The sequence below is a fragment of the Gracilinanus agilis genome, chromosome 1 (assembly GCF_016433145.1).
Source record: "Gracilinanus agilis isolate LMUSP501 chromosome 1, AgileGrace, whole genome shotgun sequence".
NCBI lineage: Eukaryota > Metazoa > Chordata > Mammalia > Didelphimorphia > Didelphidae > Gracilinanus > Gracilinanus agilis.
Genome location: NC_058130.1, coordinates 83,012,203 through 83,028,730, shown reverse-complemented (window position 1 = coordinate 83,028,730; position 16,528 = coordinate 83,012,203).

Below are 16,528 nucleotides of genomic sequence, written 5' to 3'. Positions count from 1 at the left end.
AAGGTGCCATAGGGGAAGCATCCAGAAATAGCTACAGTGCCAGTGGCAGCGGCAAATTTCAAAACAGCTTTCTGGTCAGTATTCATAAATGAAATGACATGTGAGCTAGATTTTTGATAGCAATAATAGCATGAGCTGCCAGCAGAAGCTCTTCTCAAGTTTTCTTTAAATTAATGATGTAGAAGCCACACTATTTCTTATATAGTCAAGTTGATGCCTCCCCAAAAGGCATCCTCTTATTTATTCTCCTCATTTATCTGCAAGACATCAAGGGCTGCAGACAATGTGAAAGTTTCCATTTAAAGTTAAGATGGAAACTGAGTACAATTCCACATGGAATCGTCTTTCAGACAGCATCAGAAAGGCAGTTCTTCATTTCAAGATGAAGCATGACTCACTTAATTTTTTTTTAATTTCCCCAAAGTAATCCAACTTTGCTCTCTTTCTTCTATTCAATTTGATGCACATTTTAATGCTCATTTTAAATATCTGTCCAAAACATGTTTAACAATGGGCAATGTTGAGAGGTTATTCATCTAACTACATCCCATAATCTTTGTAGACAACACTTCTAAGGTCCTGGAAGAAGTTTCTACTTAGTTCCCTACACTGACAAAAATCAGACATTTTCCAAGCATCTTATAACGTAAAATAGAAAGGAACCAATATGATAAAATTAATTCTCATGTGGAAGCATTATGCTAGGTTTTTTTCTCAATTCGACTGATGGTTTCTCATATTTTTCCTATGTTGGAATTCCTCTAAAACCTTTCTGGAAATACAACCAATTTCAGAGGAGCTTGATTTTAAAGTCAGATGTAATATAGTCAATGACATTTTTTCAACATTTTTTTGGCAACATCTATTTGGTCTTGACAATAGTTGAGCATTACCCTATAGTTAAAACAATAAACTCTAACCCATTTAGTTTGCATATCTAGTGTTATTCAGAAAGTTATTTAATCTTTTACCATTTTTTAAAATTTATAATATAGTAATACCACTTTCTCAGAAAGGTGGTATGAGGATAAAATGAGATAATGGATGGAACAGTGCTTTGAAAATTGAAAAGTGCTATAAAATAGAAGGCATTTTGTTAAAAGTAAAACCAATCCATTTTCCTTGTATTTTAAAATGCCCCATTAAAATTAAATATTTTTAATTTATAGTGCAAATTCAACATTCATCTCAAAATTAATAACTAGATAATTAGAAACATACAGTTCTTGAGCAGTTGAATTAGTTTATGGTTTGTTGTTTGACTTGAAGTGGGCATTTTCCTTCCAGAATTCAAAATTTCACAGAACTGCTTTCATCATGGAACAGATGATGATTACTTCCATGATAGTTTGCTAAATCTTCCAATTATTGGTAGTAAATAATATTTTCAAACACTTCTTTTTTAAATGCATAAAAGTAGTCTTTGCGAGATGAATTAAAATTCCAAATGTTTTGCTGACAGTATTGTTTATGGATTTCTACTTTATTTTTTTAAGACTAAAATGCAGCCTTATCTAAAATATATAGAGAAAACACAATATTTATTTACTACTTTATGTATGTATACTTCATATATTTTAGTCATATAAATTTATTGTATTTTTTCATTTTATGAATAAAAATGGAAGTGAAAGAAATGTGAAAAATTTGCATATGGTAGGAAGAGTCCTGAGCTTTGAATAAAAATATCTATTTGATCTCTGGATCTCTTACTCATATACACATCTATGTATGTATATATTTATACATAAATTCATTTATTTACCTGTGTGACTCTGAACAAGTTATTTTGAGCTAGATGTTCAAAGGTGCCTTGAATTTCCTTTGTCATGATCCCAGTCCAGCATCACATAAGTAGTGGGGTCAGATTCAAATTCAGATCTTTGATCCCTAATATCGGTGATCATTTATTATATAACAAGTCATCTAGAAAATCATAAGTAGTAACAAGAAGCAAAAGGAATACTTACTGTATATTTCCAATTTTGTGGTACACTTTTCTCACCACAACTCTCTAAAATAAATAATCACATATAAATAGCATTCTAACCACACCTGGAACATTTTGCATTGTGCAAAATGCACTCTTCCAGTGTATATTGATTGTCATCCTTCATATTCAAAAAGGACCAAAATGACATTATCTTGCTGGGGTAAAGGTACAGTATGCTTGAATGACTGAACAGAACAATATGAATTCAGGAAGCTGTCCCACAGGTTTGGAACAAATAGCCCATGTAAGGCATCTGGGATGAAGATGTCTCTAAGTTTATTCCATGTTTCTTTTGAACTATTGAAATTCTTCATCATTTCTCTTCTAGTATGTATAGCTACTTGCAAAATGTCCTAGTCTTGTTTGATAACCTGGTTACACAAGTAAAACTTGGAATTATGATTATTTGGAATGTGTTCTTCCTCCCCACACAAAAATACAGATTTTGTATTTTATCAAACAAAAACAATCTACTTGGCTTGGTGCACATTATAAAATACAAGAGGAAATAAGGGAGGATCTCTGAATGGCATCACAGGCAAACCAGGCTAATGAAAAACTTGAATTTTAAACATCTGGGTTGCTGCACGTTAATAAAGCTATTGGATGGCATATTCTAATCCTGGTGAGTCCAAGACTAAAAAGCTGTTGGTAGAAGAAAATGGATTTAAGATGAAGGTGACAAGACTGTTTATTCAGGTGATTTCTGAAAAATTCATGACTTCCTTTGTGAAGCAAAACTAACATTTTTCTTTGGGGAGGCAGAGGGAAGAGGGAGGATGTCCTTTGCTTTCCCATCAAGCCTTATAAAAATAAATTCTAATATCCATAGCAATGACCTCAAAGCATGACTGCCCACAATACTACTAAAGTATCTTCTGACTTCCAGTAGCATATTGTAGACTCTCCTTAAAAGGAGTTTTGGTCTTCTGCCTAGTGAATAAAACAGTACTAAAGAGAATGCATTGCCAATTACAGAATCCTAACATTGGAAGGTATCACAGAGACTATCTAGTCCAAGGAGGAACAAAGATGTCTTATGTAATATTCTATGTGAGCTGTATTCAGTCTCTGGGTAAACACCTCTGGTGATGAGGAAATGGTCTTTTACAAATAGTTTATCCCACTTTGGGATAATGGTCACTCCATATTCTTCTTGACTCCCACAATGACTGCTGTTAGTACTCTCAGAGGCAACAAATCAAACTGTGAAATAGGATGAAAGATAAAATTTTTCAGATTATACTCTTCCCATTCCATGATAAACTTCATGGAAATTCAACATTATATCTAAGACACTTACATAGTCAACAATGGTAAATAGTAAATAGTAAAATTGCTCTCATGGAAACCTCTGAGACTTCATATTTCTGTACTTATTTCTGTATTGACTCATGAATTAGTATTCAGGGGAGGCAAGCCAACAACAAACATTAAAAAACCCAGCCCTTACCTTCTTACTTAGAGTCAAAACTAAGTGTTGGTTCCAAGGAAGAAGAATAGAAAGGAGTAGGCAACTGGGGTTAAGTTACTGTTCCAGCATCACACAGGTAAGAAGTATCTGAGGTCAGATTTGAACCTAGGATGTCCTGTCTCTATGCCCAACAAGTATAACAGGCACTGTGCTGAGAACAAGAGATTTAAACACAAGCAGAATGAAACCCCTCTCTCTAAGGAGCTTATCTTCTCATTGGGAAGTCAGCACCTAGAAGGGAACTAAGAAGCAAGGCACAGGGAGAATCCATTTGATTTGCAGGGTGGAGCCTAGTATCAAAATCTGGAGAGTTGGAAATAGTCCCAGATGGGCACAATGCCACACAGCTACATATATATGTCACTTTCCTTTTCCCTCAGTTCCTTGGTTTTCTTTCTGGGCTCTTTTGCTTCATACAGCACTGCTACATTGTTCATGAAGTCTGAGCCAATTTCTTCCATTTTAACCTATTCTGCATTGGGAGGGTGGGACAGGGTGAGGAGTTGAATTCTGTTGTAGTTCTTCTGCTAGGTCCAGTCCTATTGGGTCAGCTTGTGCAGCTTTGTTGCTCTGCTTGGTGGTAGGAAAAGGGGTTCTGAGTGAGAACCTTAGGAGTCAGAAATTCTTCTTTGTTAGATCATTGGATTATTATCTTGTTTGCATTCTTGATGTCCCTAGACTATGAGAACAACCGAAATGTGCTTATTTCTTTTGCAAATTCCTATTTCAAAGAGAGTTCTAAAAGGTCATAAGAAATATTGAAAATATCTAATCCTCCATCTTGCTGTCAGGAGGAGAGTAGTACCTTACCCTTATTCTAAACTCATTTGTCATCTAATCATATTAATTCATTCAACATTTTTTACATACTTTTTGTGGAAAGAACAAAACTCAGCATTGGAAGAATGCACAATGAAGCAAAATTATGTTTCCTGCCCTCAAAGACCTTACAGTCTAGCAGAGGGAAAAGAAAAATACATGTAATCATAATATATATGGAATATTAATTTAAAAAAAGTGTTGTTAGGTTTGATGGGAGGAAGTGATTACCAGCAGGGTATTAGGAAAAGCTTCCTGAAGATATATAAGTGGTAAGATTTGATTTGGGCTTTTTATAAACTGGGTAAACATTCAACAGAAAAAAAGAGAGTCAGGACATTTCATGTATAATGAATAATACAAAGAAAGGCACAAAGGAAAGATAGTGCAGGGATTAGTCTAATTGTTTTTTTTAAAACATAGTATTTGAAGATGGGGATATTTAAGATAAGTCTATAAAGGAAGCATGGCAAAAATATTTGAATGCCAACCAAAGTAGCTTTAAATATATTCCATGGAAAATAAGGTGCTGCCAACCTTCTATAAACATTAACTTAGCTTTGGTGCTTACATTGTGAGATCCTTGTTTTCAATGACCAACAATAAAGCACATTCTATTGGAGGAACTGAATCATATCAAAATGGATTTTCTTGCCATAAATGAAACCAGGAGATGTTAAGAAGAGGCAGTTAAATGGAAGGACAGTTCACAGTTCTTCTTGGAGTAAATAAAGCATTTAGTGAAGTTGGTTTTAATTTGCATTCTGAAATAAAAAGAAACAGTTTCATGGGGCACTTGTTCATCTCACATTTCAAAGCATAAGTGAAAAGACAACCATGAAAATAATTTCAGCTTATGTGTCAATATTTGTTGCAGAAGATGAGGAAAGAAAGTCTACAAAGAACTCATTAAAATGTTCTAAATTAAATCAACATGTGCTTTAAAACTCATTGACTTGAATGTAAATTTTGACATGGAAGAAGATGTCAAAAAAAACTTGGAAAATATGGTGTAGAATTGAGAAACACAAGAAACCCCAAACCTGTAGGGCCCTGTAGAATATGGAGAAACTCCACGCCCAGTGTTATGAATGGTTTCTTTAAGAAGAGAGCTGGAAGGCACTGGGTAAGAACATGAGTAATTATCTCCAGGACATATGACTAAAAATCCCAGAATACCACAACTATTGAAGATTCTCATTTACAGATTTCTCAAAGAGATTTTAAATTGGAAGAGGCTTAAGGGGACCTTGAGTCTAGCATCCTCACTTTAAAGATAAGGAATTTGAGTAAAATAGAGGTTAAGTCATATGATTAGTGCCTGAGGTAGAATTTGAACTCAGGTCTTCCTGATTCAAAGGTCAACAGGCTATCTATGACACTATGGTCAATGGACAAATATACAAGGAACAAATAGGTTTTAGTATTCTACCTGTGATGACTTGACTGAAATTTAGCCCAAATTTATCTTGCAAAGAGATAAATAATAACAAGAGTACTTAAATTATCCATTTAATGTAAGTAAATGATAACAAGTAAAAAGCCTACATGCCACATTAGTACTCACCAATGTCAAGAGACATTGACTTAATGCATTTTTGGTGGTCCTTTATATGGTACATTTATGGGAAGACATGAACATGATTCCGAAAGGATAAAGGATGATGGTAACAAGTTGTGTGACTTTGGACTAGTTGCTCTTATTCAATTAAATAAGGCTATGGAAGTAGAAACTCTCTGCATCCTCTTCTAGCTCTAGATCTTATGATCTTATACTAATATTTGGATGAATCATTGTCTGTATTTTTGGAAAAATGATATAACACATCCATTAAAATATTGAAAAACTGTCCCCCCCAACTGAGCTCTAAGTTTTGTAGTCAGGGACAATGACTTTGTACAAAGTCTTTATTCCAGCCCCTCTTCTCCCTGCCAGTTCCCAGAAAAGTACACTGTACATAATAAATGCTTAACGAATCATCATTTAATATAAAATAAATAAGTGAAAGAATGTTGAAATAATGTAGGAATATATGATTTGAGATTTCCTACCATGTATAGGATATATCTCTAAATATATCTATATCTATCTAAAATATATAGGTATATATGTGTGCTTATACATTATCTATGGTAAGATGGATCTAGAAATATACACATTTTATATATCTATATTTCTAGATCCATCTTAATACAGATATCTTGATTTATCTATATATTTATATCCAAAGATCTATTTCTCTAGATGTCCAAATGATGCTATCGCGCTCTCAAAGAAAAAAAATTTCAGGTAAGGAGATGAACTTTAGTGAATCTGAATGAAAAATGCAGCTCGAATTATGAAATTTGGTGGGGCAGCCCATTGAGTTAATCCACAGGGTCCGCATATCTCAGAAAGATCAATCAGATGGATTATTAGATGGACTAAGAAATGACTAGAAAGAGAAAATCAGGAAGGATCACATTTGTGACACTGCAGAGCACTGTTAATGATGCCAAGAGGCCTCCTGCTATAAAATCTGTCTTTTTTGAAAACAAAATTATCTGGATAATATGATATGACTTTAAATTATACAACACAGTGAACTCAGAATGAAAAGTTTGGATGTCTCAAAAGTAGTGTAAAGTTACATAACCAGTTTGTAGATTGAAAGCATCTCATATAACTATTATGACTGGAATTGGAGTCTGGAAGGCAAGTTCAAATTCTTCTTAGAGCACTTCCTAGCTGTGTGATCCTGGATAAATCAATTAATCTTTATGTTTCTTATTTTCCTCATTGCAAAATGAGGGCATTGGAGTCAATGGCCTTTAATACCTCTTCCAGCTCTATATCTGTTATCCTACAAATGATGAAAAAGAGATATTTCAAGGACTTATAAAATTGGAAAGAGTTGTGGATCAGTTATGTGGTGAGAGTGAAAAACAAAAGCTGAAGAGTTCTTTCCATATAAACAAAATTATAAAAGTACCAGAGGATAACCTACAACACATTTGGTAGATTCTTCTGAGGGAATATATAATACCATCCAAGTAAGAATCACATAGAGAAGCTGCAGTCTATATCAATTAAATGAATATCTAGAACAATGGGATCATGTCTTCATGAAAATATCCAAGAGAATCTTAGCAATCATATTTTTCCTACTTTATTTTGATATAGTGTTGCAGATGCATGATGCCTGATCTACAGTCAAAATACATTAGTTTGGAACATGGTTTTAGCATTTATTAGTTGTATAATATTAGGCACATCACTAAAACTCAAAGAGACTTAGTTTTCCATCTTTAAGATGAAGCTAATGTCTTCACTACTGAATTCATATAGTTGTTATATAAAGTATTTTATAACTCGCAAAGGGCAATAAAAATTGTCAATTTATTTGGTTGGCCAATTGAGAGAACTAACATTTATTATCCCTGTGATCAAAAGCACACATATTATAAAGTGACTTACTAAGGCAAGAGATAATTTGATACTGATGGGTAATTGAGATTTTTGTGCAATTAAAGAACCTTTGCATTCATTTTGGGCTATTATTTTAATGCCTTGAAAACTGTGAAAATGGAAATCCCCATTAAGTTCTCATCCACAAATAAGACAAAAAAGGCTTTTAGGCCATCTTCGAGGAGTTCCGTTATCTCCCCATTTTCCACATGTCAAGATCTCTCATTCCTTGTATCATTATTGATCCCCTTTCTCCAGGAGTCTCATATGATGAAATAGCTCTTATTCTTGCCAAAGATAGCCCTGTATTTCTTCTTTTTTTATATTATATCTTCATGTCTCCTGAGGAATTTGACTAATTAAATAATCCCTATCCTTCATCTTCAAGTTCTTTCTGTCTACTGGCTCAACTTACTACACCACCTTTTTCCTAAAAAGCAAAGCAAAGTGAAGCAAACCAATCAACCAACCAAAAAAAAAAACAACAAACAAACAGGGAAACATCCCTTGTTGACCATATTTTATAAAAACCAACTCTCTTCTTTCATTGTCTAAGTGAGGATCTTTGAGAATTGAATGTTTCATGTGTTGTCAGATAGGATAATTATTTTTGATTGGTTTTGCCAAATGGATGATTTTTTTTTCTTTCTTTAAAATTTTTTTTGTTATGAGAGCTGACTTGCTGAGGCAATGAGAGACATATTTGGTAATAAATGTGATGCAAAACCAAAAAACATTAATGTAAAATATAAACTTTTCTTGACCTTGTCATCTCTTTAAACTCTTATTTTTTTCTTTCCTCCCCTTTTACTGTGGTATATACTTTTTGTACCTTCACTTTCTCATCCCCCAACCCCTTGAAATATGGTCTACATTATATTACTATATTCAAACTGCTTTATGGAAACAATGACATTAATTTATAAATATAACTATTGCTTTAAAGTTCTTATCCAGATGGATCTTTTGGCAGTGTTTGACTACTGACTACTGACTACTCTTCTCTTCCACTGGCTTTCACAACTTTATTCTCTTTAATCTTCCTTTAAGCATAACTACTTGTTCCTTATTGATCCCCACCATATATCTTCTCTAAGACTGTCTCTCAATCTACATTTTAAACCCATTAAAACTATCTGTAAGAGTGTTATCATTGGCTCTCATGAATTTAGTCATCGTTTTTAGGTAGTTATCATCCAGATCTATACATTTAGCTCTAAACCCTCTACCACATCTTCAGCTACTTGTTAGATTATCTCCAGCTTCATCTTCTCCTACAGTGCCTCCTACACGTACTTAACACAACCCATATCGCCTCTATCATTCCTCTCCCATCCTCCCCAACATCCAATCAATTGCAAATTATATTGTTTCTATCCTTATGACATCTTATATATGTTTTCCTCTCCATAACTGACTCTAATCAACTTAGATCTTCTAACTAGTGTCCCTATCTTCTGCCTCTCTTCTCTCCAATCATATTTATATACAATTTACAATATGATATTTCCAAACAGCAGGTTTTACTATTCCATTCTCCTACTTAGAAATGTTCAATGACTCCTTACTCTCTCTAGAATAAAAGAGAAGGATCTTAGCCTCTAGTATAACCTTCATAGTTTGTGCTTTGAGTCCTACCTAATCTATCTCTAACCTTGATTTCCTACTTCCATTTATACCACTCCTTTTGATATGTTCTGCATTTATATTCCAATACACTATTCTATAAGCTATACTCTAAATTCTACATGCTCTCTTCTGCTTTCATACATATGCATAAATTGTCCTCTATTTCTAAAACACATTCTTTTCTCATATTAATTTAAAAAAATCTTTCTTTGGGGTTCAGGTCATGACTCCCTAAGGCTAAAAATATTCTTTCCCAACTCAAGTCTATAATAGAACAATATGTCTTTATTAATAACCTTTTTATCTACTTCCTACCTCATATTATATTTATATATGTAAATTTCGTATCATCTTTACTCTCCAGAATGTAAGTTTTTTGAAGCCAGGGATCGTATCATATCTCCATTTGTATCCCATTTGCTTAAAACAATGCCTTATACACAATGGGACAATGGGGACTCAACAAATGTTTGCTGAATTAAATTTAAATTAGAGCTGGAAGGGGCCCTAAATGTCATGGATACAAATTCCATAATTTTGCAGATGAAGGCAATGAGATGCAGAGAAGCGAAAAGACTTTAATACTGGTAATGAGCAGATATTTATATTGAACTACCAGACAAATTCTGAAGAGAACTTCATGAAAAGAGAAAAGAAATGGTTTCATGACATGATCCTTATTCAAGCCTACATTGCTGGTGAACATGTCCTAATTGTGCCATTGGGTATATGCTTGGCCAAAACATCAATCCAGAGAAAATATTGATGTTTGGAATGAACAAATGCCAGGATATTCGCTTGGACCGTGTCTGTATCTAGTGTCTTGCTTCTCCTAGGATACTACAACAAAACAGTCTACAGAGCCCCTGGAATAGCATTTGGAATGTTGATATTTCACTCTTACAAATCAGTTAGGAGCCAGGCCATGCCAATTTACTCAAATTGTGTTTTCACATTCAGGCCGAGCCTGATTTATTTCTGATGACAACCCCATATGGCTTTATACTACATCAGTGGAAATGTGTGCCCTTGTCTGGAGAAAGTGAATATCTTCTCATTGGGGATGCTACTATTAAAAGGACACTTTTCAATCTCCTGACAGAGCACCTGGAACTTAGAGAATTCCAGAAACTATTTTCCTGCCCTTGCAAAAATAATAAGGCCCTCTTCAACTTCAAAGCAAGTGATTTGCAATAATTCTGAGGGTGCATCTTTCCAAGAGGTAGCTGTTCTTGCCCACAAGAGGAAAATCAAATTGAACTTGCTCTATGCACAGTTTCTTTAGCTCTCATTCTTCATATATAAACATCTTTCCTCACCTGGAAAGTGTAAAGCAAATTTCAAAATAAACTGTTTAATGAATGGCCATATACTGAACTTCTGTCATGGAAGGGTGGCATCATTCAAGAGTGGGGGAAAAAGGTCCAAGGAAAAGAATATTAACCCATTTTCTGTGCAATAGTATCATCTACATTCATTATAGAAAACCAGAGTTCTTAAGGATGTTCCAAAGTTTCTTAATGTAGCCCAAAACTGCCACTATCTTGATGATGTCACTACTATTCCTGATTGGCTGGAACAGAAGAAATTAATATGATTTACTTTCTCACATACTAAGTAGGATTGTATAGCATAGATTTAGTACCAGAAGTGAATTCAAAACTTGAAAGTTAATGGATCTAGGACTGAAAGGGACTTAGAGATTAACAAATTTACTCCCTCATTTCTCAGATGAGGAAAGAAAACCCATTTAGGGTGAGCAAATTAATGGTTGGAGAGTTGGAAAGAACATAAGGGATCATACAGTCTAATGCTTTCCACTTACAGATAGGGACATTGAAGAATGAGGAGATTAAGTGACTATCCCAGAGTCACATATCTAATGAGTGAGGCTGTATTTGAATTCAGAGGTGTTTGATGCCAAGACCAGTGCCCTATCTATTCAGTCAAGTTGCCTCCTGACTTTTCCATGATCACCTAAGTAGTTAGTGGGATAGTCAAGATTCAAACTCAGATCTGAAATTCCAGTTCATCACCTTTTCCCTCTGTAACTCCCAATTATCCTATCTTATCATTTTATAAATAAGATTCTTAATCCACAAAGAGTCAGTATGGTGGTTTAACTGTTGTTATACAAGGAGAGCCAAGTGTTAAACTTGGGTCTTTGGACTCCAAAGTAGAGATGATATTTGTGTAGCATTTAAAGGCTTACAAAGAATTTTTTAAAAATTAGATTATTTGAATCTCAGAATAATCCTGTGATTGTAGAAGTAAACATTATTATTTAATTTCATACATGAGGAAACTGAGAATAAGAACAGGGTATGAATGAGCCAAGGATTATATGGCTTAGGAAGTAGTGCAGATGGGAGTAGAGCTTGTCTTTTATGATCATATATACTTCCAATGACCTTTCTAGGTGAGGCATATTCTTTTTCCCTACTCCTCATTCCTGCCCCCACAATTATGGGTTTATTAACAAACTTCCCATATAGACTATAATTCTGGAACAAAGCCTTTCTCACAGAGGAAGTAGAGAACTGAGGTAGATAAAAAATATCCCAGGGGATGGTGGTTAATAAACATGATATATATATATATTTTTTTTTATATATATATATATATATATATTACTCTGAGGGGTTTTAAAATGCAAACTGAAATGGGGTGCAGAAGTGAATAGATACATTTGTGGTGACTGATACAATAACTTTTTTTATATTTATAATGTGTCTTGCAAAACTTAAAGCATTGTATAAATGCTAGGTGTTGCTATCATTGGCTTTAAAATTTGCTAAATTCCTCTCCCTTGAATGAAGGCCCAAAATATATGTCCCAATCTTTGTTGGGTTTCATTGGAATTTATGCACAGTTTGAATGATTTGTTTCTCAACTACTCCAATAATCGTTGCACTGCAGGGTGTTTTGCAAGCTTAAAGCACTTTGCAGAGTATTTCCTTCTAAAAAAAAACCTGTTTTGAGAGAAGGGGTATGGTATGAGTAATTTATACCAGCATGTGAATAAGTAATGTGTTAACTTTTACAGGCGCATTTATTTCTTTTCTCCAGGCCTCCAATAGTAGAAAGGACATTGTATTTGGAATTTGGAAATACCTAGATTTGAATTCCGTATGCAATAATTTCTAAAGCGGAAGGTAAGGATGTTCAAATTAAATCATCAATGTAATTTTAATGTCAAAATCTACCCATACCAATCCTACTCATCTGTTGGGGAAGTTAAGAGGCAGAAACAAGGATGGAAAAATATTCTAGGAATGGTGGTCATTCAGTTAAAAGGCATGGAGTCAGGAGATAGAATCTTATGTGCAGAAGAGGGAAAAGAGCCAGTGTTATTGGTTCATGGTGTGTAAAGAAGGAAGAAAAGTAAAAGCTTTAAAGGGAAGAGAGCCAGGTTGTGAAGGCTCTGGTTCTTTCTTTTTCAATTAGTTTCTGCTGTTTTTTTCAAAGTTTAAGGAGAGTATACTAGATGCTCAGGGCAGACTCTTTAAACCTTGGAATATGTTGTTAGAGAATGGCATAGTAGTAGAAGACAGTTAGAATTTCTTTCATTTCCAGCTCTTCTTCTTGGTACTTTCAATGGATGTTCTTAAAATATTTAATTATTTTCCTTCCTCCTCATGTGACTGGGAAGAGTCAATGCCCACTGATCATTGCAACAATGAGAATTTTCAGGGCTTAGGAAGTCTGGCAAAATCTTTCAGCAGATTGGAAATCTTTGAATGAATCTCAAGAAAAAGCTGGTGCATTGGTGTGTATGACCTGTCAGACTGTTGAGGCTAATGGGAAGTGCTACGTATTACTGAATAAGTTCCTTAAGAATTAAAATTCTGGTTTCAAATCTATAGGCTATCACCTTATTTACGTTCTTTTCCTAGGGATTTAACTTCAATTATTTTACTTATGAAATATATTTTTTCTTTTGGAGATACGTGTGTGTGTTTTGAGTGTGTATGTGAATTAGTTGGGGCAGGGGAAAATATTTGATACTCTTTTTGGTTGCATGATGACCACCAGAAAAGTTGAATGAATTTTAATATAGAATATGGTTAAAAGTAAAGTGTTGGCCTTTTAATTTAATAACATTTAAACTAGAAAAATGATTCTTCTAATTTTATCATGACTAGGGAACAAAGACTATGTATGTCATGTTTAAATATTATGCTTATTGCAACTAGTTTGTAAAATGTTTTATTCTGAATAAGAAATATTTCTTGCTCCTCCTGCCAATCACTATTTCTTTTATTTGCTGATTTCTTTTTTCTTTATTCAAGCATAATTTTCTTTCTGCTCTATATTAATGCTCTCTAAAAGGTATTGAATAATTTAGCCAGGAATTTTCATATAAAATTTGAAAAGAGGTTTAAAAAAATCCCCCACTCTATGCAATAATGGCAAATAAATTATATCCAATTTACCACTAGGCATCAAAGATTGTACAATGTACACAATTTACCTTAGGGCAAAGCTAAAGTGAGGTAAAAGAAACATTTGTTGTTGTTTAGTTGTTTCAGCCATTCCAATTATTCATGACCCCATTTGGAATTTTCTTGGCAAACATATTGGAGTGGCTTGCCATTTTCTTCTCTGGCTCATTTTTCAGGGGAGGAAACTGGGACAAGAAGGATTGAGTGACTCAGCCAGGGACACCTAGCTCAGAAGTGTCTTGGGCTGGCTTTCAACTCAAGAAGATGAATCTTTTTGGCTATTGGTCCCACACTATCCATTATACCATCTAGTTGGCCTAAAGGAAACATGGTATAGCATAAAATTATTTATCTTAGATTCAAGCAAACTAAATTTGAATCCTAGCCCTTTTACTTACTAGTTGTATAACTGTGGGTGAGTCCCAGAAGCTCTCTGACTTGCAGCTTTCATATCATGTAAATAAAGGGGTTAGCCTATGATGATTTGTAAGACCTATTCTAACTCTGAAACTAGGAAAAAACCATGATTAATCCTTAATTTTGTTATTTAGATTTTGTTTGATTTTAAAATAGAAAAATGTGTCTTTTTAAAATTACTCTGATAGTGACTAGTAGAATGAGGTGAATTTGGAATTGTCTGAGTGTCTGGACTCGAAGTATTAGAGTTGATTCAATGTCAACATAAAAAAAAGATAGGTCTAATGGAGTGGCTCTATCAATATCTAGTTTTGTCCTGTACAATTTGTCAAATTTTCAGATGACAGAAAACTGATGGGTATAGCTAACACATTGAAAAGGATCATGATTTTAAAATATCTTGACAGATTAGTGCCTTAGGCCCTATCTATTGAAGGCATGGTTTCAAAGTCCAGGGGAAGTCAACAACAAAAAACAAGAGAAAGAAGATAGATCAGTTTAGTTCCTCCAAAAATTAATTATAGGTCCCAAACTCACTAATAGAGGTTTTGTAGAGTAATAGTTCATGGTGAACTGACCTGTGGAAATGGTAGACTGGTCCAGGATGAAGAGACCAAAGGCACTGAAGAAAATTCTAAGATGTTAGCACTAGGAGGGGCTTGGTTTTGAAATCTGAAGAATTAATACCTTTCTTGACATGGTAGGTCACTGTTGTTAAGATTAGGTACTTTGTAGGCTTAATTTTCCTCCCAAGATATGGTTGAGACTAAATAGACTTTGTGATTCCCTCTAATTAATGATAGGAACATAATATAAGAATCAATTAAGAAAGCTTTAATTGAGCAACCTACAGGAGTACTAGTGACAAACAGATGCACAGAACCTAATCCATCCCTCTCCAATAATATTTATGCCAAACAGTTATTAAGGAATTGGAAGAGCTCTTGGAGAAAAATGCAATCTGATTTCCATCTAAATTAATGTAACCTCTTTAAACCATCCACAAAGGTGGTGGTACATGGAGTAGAACATTGAACCTGGAATCAGGACGATTTGAGCCCCAATCCTACATCGATCAATGACTAGTTCTGTGACTCTGGGGCTAGTCAATTAATGTTCATTTTCCATAGTTTCCTCATATATCAAATTAGGGATATTAAGAAATTCTGGCACTCAGAGATATTGTAAGAATAAAGCAAAATAATTGTAAAACATTTTGCAAACATTAAAGCACTCTATACCTGCTAGCTATTATCATATTTTAGTTTCCTAACACTTCTTATGTAAAAAGCAAAAACATTCATATTCATTCACTCAATATTTATTAAGTGCCTACAATTTTTGAAACATCACTCTATGTTCTGGAGGAGAAAAGCAAAACTTGGTTTCTGCTTTTAATTCATTAATGATTGAGGGGTTTAACAATTAAAAAGAGCCAGTAGCCAATGTTTGATAGAAAGGGAGATAGAGGAAGTCTATGTTGGTGAGTCTCTCTTCCAGCTCTCCCTTGGGGCCAAATATACACTGGGAGACTTTAAGGGTGTATCACTCAGAGATTTAATTAATGGTCGTGCCATCCCACAGAAATTGGGGGCAAGGCTTCCCTATAAGAGAAGGTATGTGGTACCCCAATCCGATTCTGAATAAGGATGGGGTTCACACAAACTTCCCCTATGATCAGTTAAATTTACAGCGGGTGGTCCGGCTTTAAGATGGAGGCAGCCAGATCAAGCTGTGGTTCCCCTCTCCCTTGCTATCTCTCAGGCACTCTGGAATGCTATCTGATTGATGAATGGCTTTTATTATTTGCAATTCAGGAATTGGGGAAAGGTATGAAGGGCAGAGGGATGTTGGAGTGCCCTCTTTTCTATTTCTATGGGGTCTGTCACTTGGGTAGGAACCTTTGGGGGTTCCTACTCCTAAGCTTCCCCCCATTCTCCTTCTGTTTATATCCTTTTCTATAATTGTAAGTTTTGACTGAAAGGGGGTCTCTCAGCAAGGTTGGGTAATGGGAGAAGGAGACTAAGAGATTGCACCCAAAATGAAGTCCAAAAACTTAGCTTACTCTATGGTTGAAGTCTTGATGGATGAAGTGCAATGGAACGGCTTTTATCAGGGAATCAGGTTTCAGTTTCCACTAGAAGATCCTCAGGAAGCCCTCAGGACTGGATCTGAGCTGGGATGCCCTCCTTTTTCTCCTCCCAGTCCTCCACCAGAAGACCTCGCCTCTCGTTCTTCCTTGAAGAAACCTCCCTGAATCCTCTCTGATCTCAACTGTCAGCAACTGTCAGCAACTACCTCCT